The 21,939-nt window shown below is 47.2% G+C and overlaps 2 pseudogenes; both read right to left on the bottom strand.

The window, feature by feature from the left end:
• Positions 1–8,753: 8,753 nt before the first annotated feature.
• On the bottom strand, positions 8,754–10,312 carry LOC120835989 (annotated as a pseudogene).
• Positions 10,313–13,105: 2,793 nt separating this feature from the next.
• LOC120849523 lies at positions 13,106–14,755 on the bottom strand (annotated as a pseudogene).
• Between the last annotated feature and the right edge of the window lie 7,184 nt (positions 14,756–21,939).

The following is a 21,939-nucleotide window of genomic DNA, read 5'->3' as shown; positions in this document are numbered from 1 at the left end:
TCAACTTTCAACACTTAAATGATTTAATCCCGTCACGCATCGCCTTGGGAAGCTCACCAGAGGAGAGGGAAAAAGTTAGAAGGAGGGGGGGGGCAAAGAAAAGGAGGGGTCCAAGGGAAGGCCCCGTTAAGAAAGACAGGAGAGGGAGCAGTGGGGAAAGTAAAACGCAGAGGCAGCGGGGAAAGAGAGGAAGAAGGTAGGCGGCATCTCGATTTTTCTCTCAAGAGCAATGCCCACTCGCCCGCCGCGCCCAAGGTCGCCAATTCTGGTCCCAGGAAGGTCAACTCCCTCTGCGACAGCTACAGGGAGGCCGACGAAAAGCTCCTCGGCGCTTCTTTTATGGCGGATGCTTCCAAGACCTCGTTTCCGTAGCGGTTCTTTTTGGCCCCCAGAACATGCGCGGACGAGAACTCGGGGGCACAGGGGGTGCAAACCTTGACGTGATGGACCATGGGGTGCTGGGAATCCCCTTCGTTTTTTGTTGCTTCTCTTTCGTGTTTGCGCAGGCGGTCGTTGAGGCAGCGGCCTGTCTGCCCGATGTACTCTGCGCCACACCAGAAGGGCACAGAATACGCCCGTCCGGCCGCACAGGGAACAAAGGGGGCCGCGTGCTTCTTTGCGCAGCTGATCTTGGGATGAGGGGGGAAATTTACCAGGTGGCGCATCGTGCCCAACAAGAGCGCAACGTCTGTGTCGAAGTGTGCAGCCACTGCTTTTAGTTGGTGGGCGGTGTTGTGGAAATGAGACCCTTATTTTATCAGACTACTCTTCATGATCTGAAAGAGTGGCTAGACTTAGTGGGAAACAAGTGATCACTGCTCTTTTTATTGTTTTTCTAGTTTATACATAGGTTTTGCGTTTTTAATCTTCATCTCTAGTTAACACCAACAGTACCTTCAAAATTTTGTGTACCGTGGTGCTCGGCAAAGTTGACATTGCTTAAAAACTACGACAAAATCTAGCCTTTGTTGGAATAGGAAACAGTATTTTCTGCCCTCTCGCTTGTCTTCAAAGTGTGACTGCACTGATAAATCAGACACTTTCTTTCCTAGTAGGCGGTGTTTGTTATTATTCACACATTTAACAATGGGATGTTTCACGTGATACGTTTCAAAGTTTTCCTTGGTACATATGCAATGCTCTCGCTGTCCGCTGCCTTTCCTGCGACACACTTGAGCCACAATGTGGTGCCCCCAGCTTGCTGCACACTACCCATAGGTCAAGCTAGGTGGTTAGCATATGGTCTTGACAATTATCTCGCTTGTTGAGAAACAAATGGTGCAGTATGAAAAGATTACTTACATCACTATCTACATCTTCCAAGTTCCAGGCTAGGTTTTTGATATCACTGCACTGTAAGGGCAGTGTTCATAGTTGTAGTGTCCCACCACGTTTGATTTGATTACCTGCTGCACATCATCTCGAGCAGATCACAAGCACAGTGGCTTGCTGTGGCAGATCCTCAAGGCTAGTTCAGACAGTCGCATCGGACTGCATTACAATCGCTTAAAACGATATGACACTGCTGCGTGCGCAGCTGGCTAAGTAGGCACAACGTTTTGTTTACTCAGTTATTCTTTGTTTCGTCACCTAGCCACTCGTGACAATACATTGTGTTGTTATGGCAGCTGAGGGCTGTGCAATGTGTTGTAGGAACTTGCAAAGTATCTACATTTCTGCTTTGGCTTTTAATTCTCCTAAGCCTAAGTAAATGTATTATTTCATAGTAAGCTGTTGTAAGCAATTGTAACGTGATCGGGTGCCGTTGCATGCAAATGCAAGGGCCCTTAGTGGTCTGCATCTGAGCTCAGAAAACGATGGGACAACGATTAGCAAGGAAAGCTGTAGATTGCAAAACGTATGGTTTCCTTATTGAAAATTATCCATCAGTCTTGCTGTGGTATGGGACCCTCTTAGCACTTCCAACCCTTTAGATACGTCTGCTCTTTAGACCCATCAACCCTTTAATGCAAACCCTTTAGACCCATCAGCCCATCAGAAATTGGATCCTTTATACTCCGTTTCATTCTTAGTGTGCAACACTGTCAAGGCTACTGGCGCGAGCTCGTGGCTTCATCTAGTGCAAAGGTGCGCGCAAAAGAAGTGCATGATGAAGCGAAGTGCTCGTGCCAGTAGCCTTCACTGCGTTGTATACCAAGTATGAAATGCAGTATAGGTGTTCACAAACCTCTCGAGTCAGAAAAAAGCAGCATGGCAGGCCCAAAACAAGATTTCAACGTAGGATGAAAGCAAATTTTTTTGAACGTTATACACTGAAGAAACGATTCTACTTTAGTCGTAGATTATAAAACATTAAATCTGAACATATTCTAATGAGCTGTTGCAGGAAGACAAGATAAGAAACACACAAAGATGTAGTGGCAGACGCTGCACGACAACGACCTAGCTATCTTCTTGTAATCATAATGTAGGTAAGAACGCGGAACTCCTATACTTTGGATTTCTCTTTGGGTTCAGTGCCACAAGTTCAGAAACAAAAAACTATATCATATTCACCACTATGCTGCAAAGGCAAGGCTTTATTCAGCACTGGTTTACTAAAATACTGGATATCACACTCCTATTTTTACAATGGTACCATCTCTTTATAAACCAAAAAATACCAATTTGTCCTTCTGGAATGTTAATAAAATATAGATTCACATACTAAGTACAAAACACCAAAATATCCTCAATCAATATTCACAACCTGCTCATTGGTTTCCAAGATTCATTAAAATGCTCCGTTATCTTCTCAATTCAGTGCATTTTTCGCTGAGGAACTTGCAAATCAGTTTCGTGCTTTGGACAGCTTGTTCCATAGGGATATAATCGTCAGTAAGGGGGCTAATGAAGCCCAAAAAGAAAGATTCACATTGAAGGAATGCCAAGCGAATCAACAGCCCAGCTAGTCCAGGCTATGCTAAATCTGCCTGTTTGTAGGGGTAGATACCCGTTCTGGATTGCGACCGCTCTCTGCTGCATCTCGCTCCAATCGTTAGCAGACGGATGCCGTGCGTAAGAAAAGAGCACTTTTTTTTTTTTCTCGGGTGAGTTTATACTTTCGATTTTTATAGAAGAAAATACACCAGCTATGGGCACCTTCGCAGAAAATTGTATCGTACTGATAGCATAGGCTTGCTGGGAAAATGGATTCTTTAAAGTGCTCATAAATCATAAGTATGAATCTTACTGCGCAGTACCACCACCTTCTTTAGTGTTAATGGAGGGAAGGCCTCTGTGTGCCCCAGGGCCTCTGCCTTGTTTGACAATCGCCCTGTTGGGCTCTTCCTCTTCAAAACGTCCAAGCCCCGGATTGAGACGGCCGGCTCTTTAGCAAACAGACTGTCCACCACTTGCCCATGCAAATCCTCCCACTTCTTGTTGGGAAAGATAATATTGCGACGAATGTCAACCTAGAAAAAAAATTACATTTCCATATGAAACACTTGAAGTCTGATTGAGTTGATAAAAATATATAACATGACGCCTGTTTGAGGAGGACTCAAGGGCGAGGGACTGCCTGCATGCAAAGATGAGCATAAGAAATGCAAGTGTCTTAAAGAGAGCATGCGAAAAGTCGAGGACAAGAAAAAAAGTAGCAGACTTACATTTTAGGTACGTGGCCTTTGTTAGGCTATGTTTACTATGCTATATTTATTCAGAATACCTCGCATCGCCTTACAAAGTTATTATTGCGAGGGAGGGGTACACATACATTTGAGAAAAAGTACAGAGATACAAAAAGTAAAAAAAAAGTACAAAAAAGTACAAAAAGCGCGAGGCCGAACATGAGATAATAATATCTATTGTTTTTAGGTTTATGAAGCATCACTTAACACATGGTTAAAGAAAGAAGTGGCAGAAGTTGTAGAAATTATTTCCTCTGGCAGCAAATTCCAGGTGCTCGTTGTGCCTGGAAAGAAGGAGTATTTAAACACATCCGTTCTACATTTATTCTCTCGCACTTTTTTGGAGTGATCACGCCTTCCTGATGAGTAGTGGGCAGGCAGCATGTACTTGGATTTGTCAACACCGAAATAACTATGAAAAATGCTGTAGTAAAATTTTAGCCGCATAGACCGCCTTCTCTGGAATAATGGAATTAAATCAAGTTCTATTTTTAGTTGAGTCACACTTGATCCAAAGTTATAATTACCCAATATAAAACAAGCTGCTTTATTTTGAACGGCCTCTAGCTGGTTGACATGGTAGGCCTGGTGGGGGTCCCAGGAGACACAGGCATACTCTAAAATTGGTCTAATATAGGTTAGATACAGCGTTCGTTTGGTAAACTTGGGACGATCTTTAAAGTTACGTCTAATAAAGTTCAGCATTCTGGTCGCTTTTGTGGATGTGTAGTCCACTTGTTTGGCCCACGAAAGGTTTTCTGTAAAATAGACACCGAGGTATTTAAATTCAGAAACAGTTGGTAAAGAAATTTCGCTGATAACGTATTTGAAGGTGACAGGCTGTCTCTTGCGCGTGAAACATACATGATTACACTTGGTTACGTTCAAAATCATTCCCCATTTTTCACACCAGGCGGAGATACGACAGATATCTTTCTGCAAAGTCAAGCAATTGGATGTGTTATGAATTTCAGAATAAAGTATGCAGTCATCAGCATATAGCCGTATTTTAGATTGTATGGAGTTAGTGATATCATTGATAAAAATTAAAAATAAAAGTGGTCCCAATACAGACCCCTGTGGTACTCCGGACGTAACCCCATTACCCGAGCTTTTGCCGCTGATTAAAACAGATTGCTTTCTATGAGATAGGTAATCGCTGAGCCACGCAAGAATGTTGGATGGAATGTTTATAGATAATGAACGCGTGAGGTACTTGTTGTGATTCGGAGAGCCCAATAAATAAAAAAAAAGAAAGGAAAAGAAGCAGCGCCGAGGCGGCCTGCTGAAAGATGTTGTCCCACATGCCGAGGTGGGGCGGCGAGCACCGGCGGGTCCGAGGCGGGAACAACCCGGAAGGAAGGGACGTCTACATCGGCCGAGGCCAGAACACGTACTCGTTTATTTAGAGGGAAACAACCCGGGGGCCAACCGCCCCGGGGGAGATCCACCTGGGCGCACGGCCCAATGGATGAAGTGTAGCGCCGCCTGGCTACAGAGATATGCAGTGACAGTTCGTGGCGCCACCTGGTTAGTGTGGCGAGCGAAACTAAATGAAAAAATTGAACTACTACACTTTCCTTTCCTTAAAAAAAAATAAACACCTATCCTTCCCTCTCTTAGGAAAAGAAAATACACTGTCTCATAAGGCTAAAACCTTAAGGCAGGATAAAATAAAAATTGAGCAAAAGACACTGGGCAAGTAAAACCTAATAAAAAAAAATAGGCAAGTAGCCAGTTACACTTCTTACTGCACGTGGCAGAGAAGACGAAGACTTCACGTTCAAATGTTCATGGGCATGTAGCATTGAAAATAGTTAAGGTTTCCTAAAATGTCCGTTGTCACTACACACACAAAAAGAAAAATTATTCACTGGGGTTGACTAGAAGAATGTTCAATAGTTGATGTGTGCACTAAACTCATATGTCTTGGATCTCTCCGAGACTTGAACTGCTGTCGTAAAGGTTCACAAAGTAGTCTTTGAGACGTTCGGGCAGCCGCCGGGCTCGATGTGGGCGACTGTCCTGACGGGGGGTGGAGGTGTCGGGACCTCGACCCTGGGTCTCTGGAGGATCCGACCGGAAGGTCGGCTGGCCGCCTGATGCCGACGGCACTCTCACAGGGGACGGCGCTGGTACCGGTTCTGGGGCACCGTCAAAGGAGGTGTCGGAAACTGCACCACCTTCAGTAGCCGTTTCTGTACGACTGGGCGACCAACTGGCAGCTGACCAGCTGCTATCTGGGGACATCCCAGGAGACTGGTAGTGCTCAGGGGGCTGAGCAATCTCCTCAGGCACCGGTTGCACCTCAGCAGGACCCTCGGGAACGGGAGGGGGACTCCTAGCTGGAACAGGACCCTCAGGAGGGGAAGGGGGGGCCTCAGGACTCAGGCCAGGGTCAGGACGTTGACCCGCAGGATCTGGATTGGTGGTGTCCGGGCTAGCCGGACCAAGGACAGGAACAGGCGGCTCTGGGGGAGCCGGCGGGACTGTGGGCAGAACAACTGCAGGGAAAAAAGGGGGGTCCGGGGGGTACAAATCTTCCCGGAACCAAGATGCTCTGGTTGATGAAGGTTGAAGAGTTGTATGCGTCAACTTGGACGCATGCCACGTGGATCCATCGTCCAGCCGGTATGTAGCTGGACCCACTTGATCTTGGATCTTCTGAGGAGAAGCATACTTCATCTCTAACTTTCCTCAGTGACGAGGTTTGTTGACCTTGACGGTCTGTCCAGGAATGAATGTAGGCCGCTTGACAGCACGCCTTCTGTCTGAGTACATCTTCATGCGTTCTTGATATTTCTTGATTGTTTGTGGAAGTCTTTGTTGGACTGTGGACCTTGGAATTTGAGGGTCGGGGACTGGACGCCCCGAAAGATGAAGACGATTGCGATGGTTCCTGCCATGAAGCAGGAACGCGGGAGTTTCTCCCGTTGCAGCATGGCGAGTGGCACGGTACACTCCTAAGTACTCCGTGACTGCTTCTCTGAGGTTGCGTTGCTGGACGACAGCCAACTGTATGGTGGACTTCAAGACACGGTTGAAACGTTCCACCTGCCCATTCGCTTGGGGGTGGTACAGGGATGACCTGAGATGACGAATACCTTGATTCTTGAGGAACTCTGTAAATTCCCTGGAGATGAACTGGGGGCCGTTGTCGGTGACGATTTCTTCCGGCAACCCCTCTCGTGCAAAGACAAGCTTCAGGAAGTCTACCATAGACGCAGTCGTGACGTTGTGGACGCTCATGACCTCTGGCCATTTGCTGTGGTAGTCCACAAGGGTGATGAAAAAACGTTCGTTGCGCGGAGCGCGTTCGAACGGACCAACGATGTCCATACCTAACTTCGTCCAAGAACGAGATGGAAAATCGACTGGCTGTAAAGGTGCTCGGAATGTCTTTGCTGGTTTGTCCGTAGACTGACATATGGTGCAATGTTGGACGTATTGTTTGATGTGGAGAGATACTTGAGGCCACCAGTAGAGTTCTTTGATAAGTCCTGTGGTCCTCGTGATCCCTTGATGCGTCTCATGCGCTATCTCGATGACCTGGTCGCGTAGACTGGTCGGCACGATGCTCTTCTCGGCGTTAAACAGCAGTCTGTCCACCTGCGACAGCTGTTCTCGGACTGCGAAGTAGGGCTTGAACCCTGGAGGCAGCTTGTCTTCAGCTGGCCATGTTGACGAGATGTATTCCATGACTTTCGGTAGAATGGGATCACGGGCTGTTGCATCTTGAAAGTCGCGCTGAGTCAGTGAAGCGCAGACTATGGAAACCACTTCCTCAGGAAACTTGGTGCCGTCTTCTGTGTCCTTGACGGGCAGACGGGACAGTGCATCTGCGACGGTGTTGTCGGTACCCTTGCGGTACTCCATCAGGAAGTTGTAGTTGAACAACCGGGCCGTCCAACGGCTGATGCGTAGCGGTCGGACTCCGGTGCTTTGCGTAGACATGAGGGTGACGCGTGCTCGATGATCAGTGCGGATGGTGAACTGCCTTCCCCAGAGGCAAGTATGCCACTTCTCGCACGACCACAGGATCGCCAGGGCCTCCTTCTCTCCCACGGAGTACCGTCGCTCCGTGTCCGTCAAGGAACGGCTTGCAAAGGCCACGGTCTTGAGCTTCTGCCCGTGCTGTTGTTGCAGAACTGCTCCGAGGCCGTAGTTCGAAGCATCAGTTGATACGATGACCGGCAAAGTCGGGTCAAACATTGTTAAGATGGGTGCTTTCTGGAGAGCTGTCTTGACTTCTTGGAAGGCGCTCTCGACATCAGGAGTCCAAGAAAAAGAGTTGCCCTTGCGCAACAAACGACGCATCGGTTCGACTACTGTCGCACAATGTGGAATGAATTTGCTATAATATTCCACTAGACCGAGGAATGCCTTGAGTTGTGTTGGATCGGACGGTGAGGGGAAGTTCAGAACGGCTTCTATCTTGGACGGAAGGGGCGCTACGCCTTCCGCGGATAGACTATGGCCGAGAAAAGACAAGGTTGGAACGCGGAAAACCGCCTTTCTGTTCAGTTTCATGCCAGCGGACTTGATCCGTCGGAGGACTTCGCGCAAGTGCGTGTCGTGTTCTTGTAGAACTGTACACCAGGACAGTCCTTAAGGATCTTTGACATGACTTGTTGGAATGCGGCTGGCGCGGAGGCCAAGCCGAAGCAGACTCGCTTGAAGCGAAATAAACCCTCATGCGTGATGAACGCTGTAAGGTCTCGACTCTTGGGGTCGAGTCGCACTTGATGGTAGGCCGACGCAAGGTCGAGTTTTGAAAAACAAGATGCTCCTCTGAGCGAGTTCAGGAGCTCGTCGATATGCGGTAGTGGGAATGAGTCGATCACGACCGCGCGGTTGGGAGCCCGGAGATCGACGCACATGCGGATACCGCCGTCTCTCTTCTTGACGACCACGATGGGCGAGACCCACTCGGAGGCGCTGACGCGCTCAATCACGCCCTGACGTTCAAGTTTCTGGATCTCGGCAGTTACGGACTCGCGCAGCGTGAACGGTAGACGACGGAGCTTCGCCTGAACGGGCGTAACATGACGACGGACAGTGACTGTATGTGTTTGGTTTACAACCAAACCCAACTCGGACGAAAAAAGTTCTACAAACTCCTCAAAACCGGGAGGAAGCGTGGAATGATCGCTCACCGATGACGGAGAACGGCCACTGGACGAGGTCGATGGACCTTGGGCTGCGGGGACAGCCGACGACAAAGTGCCAAAGGCACCAGAAGAGTGGAGTGGCGAACTTGCGTCCGCCGTGGACGATGGCTGCGGGACCTCAGCCTCGGTTACATGTCCCGGGACGGCTGTTCCGGGAGCAGCTGCGTCAATGTGGAAACATTTTAGCGGTACGTCAGACAAGATCATTTTGAGGTCATCTACCGCGTCCACTCCAAGTAGTGAACGGCCGTTGCGTACAACGTAGAAGAGAATGGTCGCGAAGCGATCCTTGAAGACGACGTTTGCGTGAAAGCATCCCAAAACGGGAATGGAACCCTTTAGGTAGTGCACTAAAGTGCGCGGCGGCTTTGAAAGCTTGATGCGGCCGCTCCGATTGATGCGGTTGAAAGTCGCATCCGAGAGAGGGAGACTTCAGCACCGGTGTCGATGAGAATGGAAAGAGGGAAGCCGTTCACCTCTACATCGGCCGTGAAACTCCGGCGCTGGGGACCAGGTCGCTGCTCCCGGCGACCACCGGGTGACCCCACCGTGTAAACTCCAGGCCACATCTCGTCGTCGTCATCCTCCGAGAACGTGCCGACGCCTCGCACGGGTGTGCGTGTCGGACCAGCTTGGCGACGGTCGTAGTAGCCGCGGGCAGGGACCCGCCGGCCAGCAGGAAGGGCCAGTTGTCGATGATCCCGGTCGTCCCTCGGTCGGCTTCGACACACATTTGCAAAATGTCCCTCACGGCCACACAAGAAGCATGTGGCTCCCGATGCTGGGCACTCATCCCGCGGGTGGCTCCGTCTTCCGCAAGAAAAACATCCGCCCTCGCGAACGGGAGGACGCGCCCCGGGGGGGAGGGTCACGTGGGCGCGCACCGGAGAACGGGCGGGAGGGAGCTCGCGGCTGCCGGCGGTCTTGACGCGGCGGGAGAGGGAAAGTCCGCGCGCGTCCCGACGGAGGAGAGGGAGGCTTACGCCTCGGAAGGGAAGAGTAGGAGGGCTCTCGCTGCGACGGAGACGGGGGAGGAGGAAGGGGACGCTCACGCCTCGGGGGGGAAGATCCGCGGCGGCGGGGAGGCTGCCCGCCATGTTGAGCATCTCGGTCGCGACCGCGTCCATCTTGGATCCGCTCGACCACGTGCGGCGCGTTCGGGGTTGCGTCTAGCGATAAGCGTCGGAAAAGATCGCTATCACGAGACGTCCGCTCGAATTGCTGCGCCAGCTGGACAGCACGCTCGAGGCTCGGTGCGTGAGCTCCACCGGACTCTCTGATAAGACGATCTTGGACTTCCGCGTTACGGATTCCCGAGATAAACATTTCCGCGACGCGGCTTTCCAACGACTCTCCGTAGTCGCAAAACGAGGCTAAGCGCCGAAGCGCCCCAAGATACTCCAGGACCGTCTCCCCTGGGCCCTGCACCCTTGTGACAAACTTCCTGCGTTCGACGACAACGTTCTGAGCGGAAGCGAAGTGAGTGTCCAGAGCGGACAATAACACCTGAAACTCACCTGGGCCGCGCCAACGGCCGGGCCAGCGAGGCCAAACGCATCCACGACGCGATTCCCTTCTTCTCCCAAAAAGGACAGCAAGATCGCCCTTCTCCGCTTTGACGGAAAACCGTCGGCGTCAGTCGCCTCAAGATAGTTAAGGAAGCCACGCTTCCACGTAAGCCACGGCATTACCGGCGTGCCGGGCGTGGGGAGGAAGTCGGCGGGAACGCGACCCTGTGGAGCCGCCATCTTGGACACAACGGACCAAGACTTCCTTTGTTCTCGCGGCCCACCGCTTTAAGACTTTATGGCGACTACCGGCATGCAAAGACCTCGTTTCCTCGCAGGCCCTGTACTCCTTTCGCGATCTTTAACCGCTAAGCAATCCACATTTTGTCGAGGAGCCAACCCTCGTCTAGGCTCAACGCGTGTTCTCAACGCGCATCCTTCGCATCATTTCAACCTGCCGACTCCGCAGCAGAGCGGCTTCTCTCTTCGCCGCGCGCATCCGACGACCGGAGGCGTCTAAATTTACGTCACCACTCGCTCACCGGAGCGAACGCGCCTTATGCGCTCCCTTACGCCGCGACAAGCTTCCGCGGGTCTTTCACTCGCCAAGGGTTTTACAACGATTTTTTACATGTGTGCCTAAGATACTAACAAAAGACAACTATGTATGGTGACATTTGTAATACACACAACGCCTACGCGGAGTACGGTCCCGACCTCGACGCCCGGGGACAAAGGCAAAATCCCGTGGGGGACAGCATTCACAAGGAGCCAAGCCCACTACCGTCAGACAGACCTTAGTATAGGACGCGAGCCCTCTGAAAGCTCCGCAACGGAACCCAACGGCGCGACGCCGCTCGAAAACGTAAGTGGAAAGAAAAAAAACTTTTCCACGAAATGCGCAAAAAAAAAAAAATTTACGCCCGCCGGGGCCCAATCCGGCGAAACGTATACGGGAAAAGAATTTCGTTCAACGGGAACGAGAGGTTGCCGGGGCCCAATCCGGCACACCTCGCGCGGGAAAACGTGGCGTCACAAGACAAAGGACGTGAAACACCGGCTGCCGGGGCTAAGCCTTATGCAGCAGGCTCCGAATCGGAAAACAAAGAAAATCCCATCCTCCTTCGCCAAAAAATGTTGTGATTCGGAGAGCCCAATAAATAAAAAAAAGAAAGGAAAAGAAGCAGCGCCGAGGCGGCCTGCTGAAAGATGTTGTCTCACATGCCGAGGTGGGGCGGCGAGCACCGGCGGGTCCGAGGCGGGAACAACCCGGAAGGAAGGGACGTCTACATCGGCCGAGGTCAGAACACGTACTCGTTTATTTAGAGGGAAACAACCCGGGGGCCAACCGCCCCAGGGGAGTTCCACCTGGGCGCACGGCCCAATGGATGAAGTGTAGCGCCGCCTGGCTACAGCGATATGCAGTGACAGTTCGTGGCGCCACCTGGTTAGTGTGGCGAGCGAAACTAAATGAAAAAATTGAACTACTACAGTACTGTGTCGGATGCTTTTTGAAAATCAAGGAAAACGCAATCTACTTGAAGCCCGTTATCAAATGAAGTTGCAAGGTCATGGTAGAACTCAACCAACTGCGTGTCGCAAGAAAACCCTTTTATAAATCCGTGCTGTGCGGTAGTAAGATAGCAGTTTTTTTTCCAGGTGATAAAAATGTTGCTATAAATTATGTGTTCCATTACTTTGGAGCACGTACAAAGGAGTGAAATAGGTCTGTAGTTTTGGACATGGTCTTTTGGGCCGCTTTTATGTATGGGCACTACGTTTGCTGTTTTCCACTGGCTAGGAAGCCGTCCACTCGAGAGAGACTTTTTAAAAGGGACTTCTAAGTAAGATGAGATGATTCCAGAGCATGATGTGAAAACACGATCGGGTATACCGTCGGGACCACTTGCTTTGTTGAGCTTTAATCCGTTCACCATATTTAATATTCCGTCGTAAGATATTTCGATTTCATCCATCTTGTCAAGGAGCCCTTCTCCAGTTATCAGATGCTCCGTGTTAACTACGGATGAAAATACGGAATGGAAATAATTATTGAAGAGTGTAGCTTTTTCCTCTTCTTCACTTACAAGCTGCCCGAAATTACTAATGGGGTGGGGGAATGCCGATTGAGGCCTTATTTTTTACTTAACATATTTCCAAAGCTCTTTCGGGTTTTTTTCTCAGTTTTTAGTCAAGAGAGGAATGAAATTTCAGTTGCATTCATCCGATTTTGTTTTAAATTGATTATTTAATTCGGCGAATTGTAAACGTGAAAATGTGTCATTCTTTTGTCGATATTTCAGGTATGCACGCCTCTTCTTTTTAACCAAGGTACACAATTCTCCATTCATCCACGGCTTATCTCTGTCGCCTGCAACCGAGTAGTTTGGAAGGAATCAATGCATTGACTGAGGAGCTTACTTTATTTCCAAAGAGGTTCCAAAGAGTTTCAACGTCGAGTTGGTGAGAGAGCTCTCTAAACTCACAGAAATAGTCGCATAGGTTATTGGAAATACCTTCATAGTTACCGCGTTCGTAAAAAAAAATACTTTCCTAGGTAAATGTGGCCTCTTGATTCCACATATACTGGTTATTCGTCCAACTACAACTTCATGGTCACTAATTCCAGGAAGGCTAGAGACAGTCGATATTAGGCCTTCCCTGTTGCTAAAAAGCAAGTCCAAAGTTGTCGCCCTTGTTTTACCTAATCTTGTAGGGAAGGATACATACTGGTGCAACTCAAAACTTGAAACAAAGTTAAGGAACGTTTTATATGCCTTAGCGGTATTCAATGTTACGGGTTGACCACCTGCCCACTCCACATCTGGGAAGTTGAAATCGCCTCCAAGTACCAGATTGGATGTGTCGATGCTTGACAAAACATCAAATAGAGAAAACATTGCGCGTTCGTCAGGGCCAGGAGGTCCATAGAAAGAACCGGCTGTAATAAATTCTCCATTTTCTGACGCAATCTTGCACCAAACAGATTCACATTTGATACCATTCACTCTGATCTCAAAACTTCGAAGGGATTCCTGAACTAACACAAAAACTCCTCCACCATGCACATTTCGGTCTCGGCGGTACGCAACATAACCAAAAGGAAAAACTTCAGTATCACGAATGGTGTCATCCAACCAGGAGTCTGTACCAATGACGACACTGGGTTTTGTCAGAGCGATAAGATCGGAAAACTCTTCCACTTTATTTTTGATACTACGACAATTTATAATCATAACAGCAAGTTTGCGCGTGGATCTTATCTTATGCCGAGCTTGATACGGTAGCTGCTTCAGCGCTATCATAAAGTTTACCCCTTCAATACTGAGCTTATTGAAACATAGCTTATATGGCATTTCCTGTGATTTTGCATGCTCCAAGAGCTGTTTGCGTTCAAATCTAATCTTGTCCGAAAGATCTTCGCCGACTGAAAAGCCACTGTTTTTTAGTTTGAATCCTTGGGATAGAACGTGCTGCTTGACTTTGAAAGATAGAAAATTAACAATAATTGGTCTTGGCTTTTCTGAATTTGAGCTGCCTAGTCTGTGAGCACGTTTGATGTCGTTCCCTGCCACGGTCACCTCTAGATTTTTTTGACAGAACACAATTACCTTTAATTCAGAACGGGACCACGTTTCGTTAGGTTCGTCATTGATTCCGTAAAATAATAAATGTTTTCTCCTTGATCTGTTTTCTGTGTCATCCTGTCTAGAGGAGACCGCAGCAACTTGCGCTGACAGACTGGTTGAGAGGGCACCGATTTCCTGCATATCATCCTTGAAGCTTTTTAACAGAGCTATTTCCGCTTCCATCGCAGTGAATTTCTTACTCAGGGCTTCGATTTTTTTTGTCGAGTCGAACCTGATTCCGGTTTATTTCTGCCACATTGTTAATTAGTTTCCTGACCTTTATCCAGTTTTGGTAGTAGGTCAACTGCCTTCAGCAATTTCTGGATTTGGGCGTCCGTAAGGGACCCGGGGTTAAGTTCAACGTTGCCGGAGAGAATCAATGTCAATGCTACAAGTGTAGCACAAGGATTTGACAGAAAATTGTGACACCAGGAACACAAGTTTACAAGGACACTGGGGAACGATGCCGGCTGGCGTTTCGAGGAATAACGAGCAACTTCTAAATAAGCAGGACTAACCTGCAGCAGAAGGAAGCGTAAGCGTGCTGCGTTGCCCATGCCGGCACCGAACCCCGTCCGAGAAGTGGGCGGTTGCTCCTTTTGCAGGCTGATGTCACAAGATAACGTTCCAGTCCGTTGCCAGACAAACGTTGCGCCAGGCAAGAAGTCCGCTGATGTTGTCGGTGACGAGGGGGATTGGCTGCCTTCCTCAAAACCGCATTGATTGGAAGTCAGGGGATGATGCATCTCTTCGACAACCCATGCCGCAGCGAAGATCTGCAGCAGAAGGAAGCGTAAGCGTGCTGCGTTGCCCATGCCGGCACCGAACCCCCAGTGTTGGAACCAGTGTTAGAACGAACGCGGTACAGATAACGACATTACTGGTAACACGTTAGTTTTTCACTAGCATACTAACACAGTTGTTAGAATCCCAATGTCTAATGAATGAAGTAATGTCGTTAATATTTTACGGTATCTCCTCTCAAATTACATTACCCGTTACTTGTTGCCTTTGATTACAAATGGCCACATGATTGCTTCAAAACAAAATAATTTTCATTATGTACAGTGGCCCAATTTTTTTAGTAATATCAAGCGAGCGTCGACCGCCGGGACGGCCAGTGTTTTGCCGCGGAAAAACACGGCGTCCGGGAGAGATTAAGCGTGTGCGCGCAAAGCCCTTTCTGGTGGGAGCGTCGTCTGATAGGCTATTCCGTTGACCAGTTGGTCACGGGTTAACCCCAACCAACCCTGTGACCAACTGACCAGTTGGTCAGTTGGTCACGGATTAATCCTAAGAGGATCATTAGCAGCTTGTCAAGCCTCTGGTTATGTCTTCCATGCATGTAGTTTGACTTGAGGTCCTTGTGCATTGCCAAGCTTTTTGCGTAAAAGCAGCACGCATAGTGTCGACCGAGGCACACAACAGCAATATATTGCAGGACTTTTGCATACGTTGTTCAATGGGTCATGCAGCAATTGCACTGTTAAATGCAGTTGCAATTATGCTGCTTGACCAACTCTAACCTTTTACAATGAGGTACGCTGCAAGATTTGCCAATCAGTCTGTGCATTTGTAACTACATACCGAAACTGGATGAGGCGAGAATGAATCTGATCCGTGCCTGCAAGGCTGTTCAGAAGAGTTACCTTTTTTGGACACCACCACATTATATCTTAACTGCATGTCCTTGTTGCAGCCAACAAAAACATGTTGCAATGAAGACGGTTTGCGAGACTATATGGTTTGCAATGCTTAAGGCACTCTTTCTGCTAAAATGTTCGGAATCAGGCAAGGGTACAGACGTCTTCATTATGAAGGTGGATGCCTGAGCAGCATACGACGGGCGCTGCATCGTCTCCAAGTAACGCTTTTGCAAATAAAGGTGGATACCAGTCGCAGCACAACATCTACTTGCTCTAATATCTGCCAACGCTTCCATTCTTTTGCAACAAGTGAACGCCGCAAAGCCTGTTTACCTTCATATTGAAACCATACATGAAAAGTGCTTAATAAATATTTAAAATATCTATGTTCTCCAAGAAATATGTGGGGGTTGGTTAGGCCCCTTATATTCATAAAATCATAAATCATAAAATATAGTGTAAACAATATTTCTTACGGGTCAGTGTTCGATAAACTAGACATTGAAGAAAAAATGCGCGCGTTAGAAGTATTGTCATTTAATCAGTTTCATAAATATGTGATAATAACAAGTAATTATTATAGTAGAACATTTTAACAAGAGGTAAAAAAAAGAAACTTGCGGCGTACAGATAGGTTCAAGGTCCCTAAGATACAAACAAACTATGGAAAAAAGTTAAAACGACACTATGTCCCTTCGATGTTCAACCGTTTGCCAGAATCTTTGCTGAACTTGTCATCCTTTCGTGCGGTAAAACGAAATGTAAGAGAATGGTGTCTCACGCTCGCGCAATACTAATTAAATAATTACTTAGTGCGTATTCGTTGCCCAAATGCCTACATTGCTGTTGTTTGTTTGTTTTGTTTCTCCAGTGTTCAATGTGTTACGGTATTTTGTTGGCTGCCTGGTCCCACATACAAGCATCTTTGCTTTCGTGGGCCAGCACGCTTACATCTGTATTTTTTCAAAGCTAATAAAGATATTATTATTAGCTGCCTGTAAACCTACAGTCAAAAGATGCCACGAAGCATTCAAGAAAAGTTATTATTTGAAATCGCGTGCGACATTCAACTTGTTATTATGATTATCCATCCTCTGGATGTCTACGGAGCCTGGTAAACACACAGCGAGGACAATATCTCTGTATGTGTCTCGCATTTAAGAAAATCAGTTTCAATTGAAAACACCACATACCCACATATCTACGCTCAACAGAAGAATTGGTCGACAAGGGCGTGCCGGGCCTCATTACTTTCGCCACGGCCGGCTGCCATGGGCTCCACGGGAACCTCAGGGGGGATGGCAGTCCCTGGCATCACGCAGGGGTATCTCTTGGCGAGATTGTGAAGCACGCAGCATGCCACGATGACGTCGCAGCTTCTGCTTGGCTCCATGCACAGCTCGGCATGCAGGCAGTGGAATCTGCGCTTCAGCTGGCCTATTGTCCAGCATGCATCATGTGGACAGAATGAGTATTATTTATTTAAAGTACACTAATATATTAAGGTTGAGACTATTTTATACTTTCTGAAGTCTGTAGCCTACCGAAAACCCGGCAATCATTTCTTATCCTTGCCCAGATATATAACAGTATGCTTACATGTACATCATATTAAACTTCCCTCGACAAATGTTCCTCATAGCTGAGTGTAAGCGAAACACAGTTTCATACAAACAGTCGTTAACATTAGCAGTCCGAAGATGTCTGTCAATGACTTCCCTATAGCAACCCGAGCCCGGTGCAATTTGTTACATATTTACGGTCAGTCCCAGCAGTGTGGAGTATTTTAGAATGTATGACAGGTAGGCGTGCTATTTCCGTAAAGGTGGGGCCGGAAAAAAAAAAAAAAAAGACGGCTTTGCATTTGTGTCTTTTTGCTCTTCTGTATCCAGGTTGAACCAAAATATTGTCTTTCACGCGTATGTAACAAATCCTGCCCCTAACGAACAAACAATGTGATAAGTTCTCCAAAAAATATGTTGGAGAATATTTCACGTTTTTGTTTCTTGATACTATGCATGCGTTTTGTGTATCTGCTTTTTATGCAACACTGGATATATCTGTCTATGGTGCACCCTCACGCAGGCCCCCGGGCTGTATGGGGGCACTGGAAAAGTACAATAAATAAATATATATTCTTAGGATATTATTTTCTTTTTTCTCTCTTCCGTGCAACCACTGTTTCATGCTTGTGCTAGAAAACACAAAACTGTACGTAGGAGCCTTACAATTAACAGTGTCTTCTGTGCTATGACAACAAAACATTGTCTAGTGGCATTCCTTTCAGTATAGCAGCCCAGTAACTCACCATGATGCTTGACCTCGTCTTACCTTTCAACAATACTCCTTGTCGTGGTGTGTGCCGTGTTGTACCTGACTTCTGCTGCCGATGATGGCGACGGGAAGGGCGTCATCAGCCACGGCTGGCAGGTGTAGCTGCTGTCACCGAGCAATAGGCCATCGTAGACGCCATCGGCCAGCTTGATTGGTAGTGTGCTCTCGGTGAAAACCCGGGAGTCGTGCGTGCTTCCTGGCCCAACCACGTTACATATGCGGCTGGATGCGTCAACCTGTACGTTGATGAAATGGTACAAGTGGCGGTTCACCTCCTCGTGCACGCGCACGGTCCCTGGATTCGAATGTGGGTGCCATCAACAGCACCCACGACACAAGGGGGCTACCTCAAAGAACTGCTCCTGCAACGCCTCTGCGACGTCAGGCCACCTGCATTGTCAATTTATTCTCAAGTTACAGCACAATACCCTAGCATGCACATTTCTGCTAAGTTTCGTCGACAACATTTGTTTTTTTTCTCTGTTTTCAGTGTTGATCGTAAAAAAAGAATTTTCGTAAATATTGCGAAATGCCTCGACAAAACAAAATGTTTGAGGAAAAAAAAAGTAGGCCCACAGCGCGGATTGAACCCGCGTCCACTTGCGTATGAAGCAGACACCTTACCACTATGCTATGCCACTTTTTTTTTTGTCTTTACTACCTTTATTTCAACAGACAGTACGAAAAACATTCCCAACAATGACAACCTAGAGCAACTAGATAGTCCTTGGACTGCGACTAAGTTTAAAATTGCTTCATCGATACCAGCCTGTCCAGTATAGGCACCCACTCAGGCTTTTCGGTCAGCGTTTCATACACTTCCCTTACATAAATAGCACTCTCAATTAAATATTCCCTTGCTTGACGGGGGTTAACATCAGCATTTCGTACAGCCATCCTAGTCCTCCATAGGCTGTGGAGGCCCAACAGCATAAACATGTCGTAAGGCACACCCCCTTCGTTGTCGACAGATAGGAATCGAATACCATAATTTGTTAATGGTAGGTCCTTCTTCAGGGTACGTTGCAGAATGTCCCACAAAAAAACAGCATCCCAACAGTCCAGGAAAATATGTTCTACAGTTTCGGGTTTTCGACATAAGAGACAGTTAATAGACCATGGCACAAAAAGGCCTTTTTCCTGCAGCCAGGGCTTAACAGGAAGGGTGCCACTGTGTAGCTGGAAAAAGAAGGTCTTCACAGTTGGCCTAACCGGCATTCTTTTAACCCTTTTTAAAACATCTTTTCCTGGGCCTTCACAATATAAGGAGCGGTACAAAGGTATTGGCAGCACAGTGTCAACCAGATCTTTAAATAAGCGCTTCCGATCGACAACACTTAAATACTCCAATGAAAACCGTACTTTTCAAAACTGAAAGGCTCTGACCACTTCATGCAAAAAACCACGTAGTCCCACACGTTGAAAGGTACTAGTAGATACAACAAACTCAGGTAATGCATGACACAGCCTGACCTGCAGAACAGTTCGCAAGAAATCATCTTTTTGATCCCGAAGAAAAATAAAACGAGAAACCACCTGGCGAAGAAACAAATGAACAAGCCCAATCCCACCATTTCGCGCAGAACGAAACAAATTAGTACGACTGCTCCGCTCCCAACCCGAACCCCATATGAAAACCGCAAACACCCTATGTAACCTCTGAACATTCACTCTCGACATCGACAGCACTTGTAGCACATACCATACTTTTGCCACAATAAACAAGTTGCAAACTAATGACCGCGCAAACATTGAAAGATCTTTACCACCCCACTTTGCTGTTTTTGCCCGTACTTGCTCCGTCTGCTCCCTCCAATAGTCTCCGGTGTCACGATAATGTTCTAGTGGCACGCCAAGGTACTTGGGCGGAAAAACAGTAAAGTGAATGTTTTCAAAAATAGCTGGCGTGGATTCCCAACAACCGTGCCAGAATCCAACGCATTTTTTCCAATTTATGGCACTACCTGCCATCTTACAAAACAAGGCAGTTTCTTTCACAACCTCACTAACACTTTCTGTATCCTTACAAAACACAGCTATATCGTCTGCGTAAGAAAGGAGCTTGACTTCACTTGAAACCAGCCTAAAACCACGTATCCTTTGACTATGAAGGATCTTTAAACAAAATGGCTCGAGATAAATGGCGAACAACAGAGGAGATAAAGGGCATCCCTGTCGGACCGAGGAGCGAACTTCCAATTTTTCACTCACTTCCTTATTGACGATTAGGCTTGTAAAGCACTTTTCATAGGACATTTTTACACCATCTAAAATAACTGAACCTACATTCACGTGTTCCAATATCGAAAAACGTATATCGTGCGCTACCCTATCAAAGGCCTTTTCTAAATCCAGTTGCAGCATGGCCACTCTACCGCCGAAAGCGTCACAGCACTCTAAAATACTTCTGGCCACGTGAATATTTGTAAAGATTGTGCGCCCTTTAATGCCACAGGTTTGGTGAGGCCCAACAGTGGATGTTATTATAGTTTGCATTCTTCTCGCCAAAATTTTCATAAAAATCTTATAATCTACGTTGGTAAGGCTTATTGGGCGATATGACTTAACCGATAATTGTTTTACAGGGTCTTCAGTTTTGGTAATCAAAATGGTATGGGTTCTCCGGAAAGATGGTGGCATTTCTTTTAGCTCGTACGCTTCTAGTAGCACACGGTGTAGAGCCTCAGCCATAGGTTCTTTAAAAGCCTTGTAGAAAGCTGCTCCCAAGCCATCGGGTCCGGGAGACTTTCCTGTGTTTAGATCATCAATAGCTCTTTTTATTTCTAGCACACTTATCGGCACTTCGAGGGCTGTCTTAACCTCTTCATTTAATTGTGGCATTAACGGTAAAAACTCTTTTTCAAAACCACCTTCAACACTCATTTTGTGCCCTAAAAGATCTCGATAATATTCAAAGAAAGCACGTTTAATAATCTTTTTATCACGCATGATTTCGCTGCCGTATTGTATCTCTTTTATTTCGTTTTGTATTGCATATTTTTTTTCATCACTCAGTGAGCGCTTAGTCGGTGTTTCTCCCGCCCACAATCGTTCGGCTCGAGCTCTTATCACAGCTCCTCGGTAGTTATCTGCATCGATAAGCTCTAGTTTGCTCTTGACTTCGCTAATTTCTTTCGTAAACTGTCCCGGTTGAGCGCTCTCCATACATAGCAGAAACTGGAGCTGACATTGCAGTTCTTTTTCTTTTGCCCTTTCTTGCCTTTTCAAAAAACTCGCCCGTTCTATCGCATTAATTTTTACTTCTTCCTTAAATAGCTCCCACAATGTTCTAAAGCTTCCAGTCTCAGCCTCCAGCAGCTTTTGTGTGCTTTCCTTCACTCCGCTCATGAAGGCCTCATCTTTCAAAAGCTTATCATTAAATTTCCATAAATCCCAGTTAAAGGCCTTTGTATTTTTTTTAGTTCCTAGCGTGAACATTACCAAGCTGTGATCACTGAAAGATACATGTTTAACGTCATAGTTCTGGCAGAGTGGGACAAGTTCTGCTGATATATAAGCCCTATCAAGCCTGGCGTGGCTTGCGCGTTGGTGATGCGTGAACTGGGGTACATTACTTTTCGACAGAACCCACCCAACGTCCTCTAAGTTACATTCTTGCACTAAGGTATTCAATAACATCGCGCTCTGATCACGTATCGGCAACTGCTGTACTCTATCTTCTGGAACGCACACACAGTTAAAATCCCCCAGGAAGATAATAAGTTTATCAGAGTTAAGATAGGAGGCAACTTGTTCAAAAAAAATACCACGTTCACTTTGCTGATTTGGCACGTAGACACATATTATACGCCATTGCTTACCGGAAAAGGAAAAATCGCATACAATCAAACGCCCATTCGTACAAACAACAGACTCTACCACAATACCTACGGAATTGCGCAAAAATAAAGCACAACCGCCAGATCTACCAACGGAGTGGCATACACATACATTATAGCGAGCGCTGAAAGGCTGAAGCATACGGCTCGTTTGCTCTTCGCTCTCTACTTTCGTCTCTT

This window comes from Ixodes scapularis, unplaced genomic scaffold (assembly GCF_016920785.2).
Source record: "Ixodes scapularis isolate PalLabHiFi unplaced genomic scaffold, ASM1692078v2 ptg000105l_1___fragment_1__unscaffolded, whole genome shotgun sequence".
NCBI lineage: Eukaryota > Metazoa > Arthropoda > Arachnida > Ixodida > Ixodidae > Ixodes > Ixodes scapularis.
The sequence above is the reverse complement of the archived record's forward strand: the minus strand, read 5'-3'. Positions and strand labels throughout refer to the sequence as shown.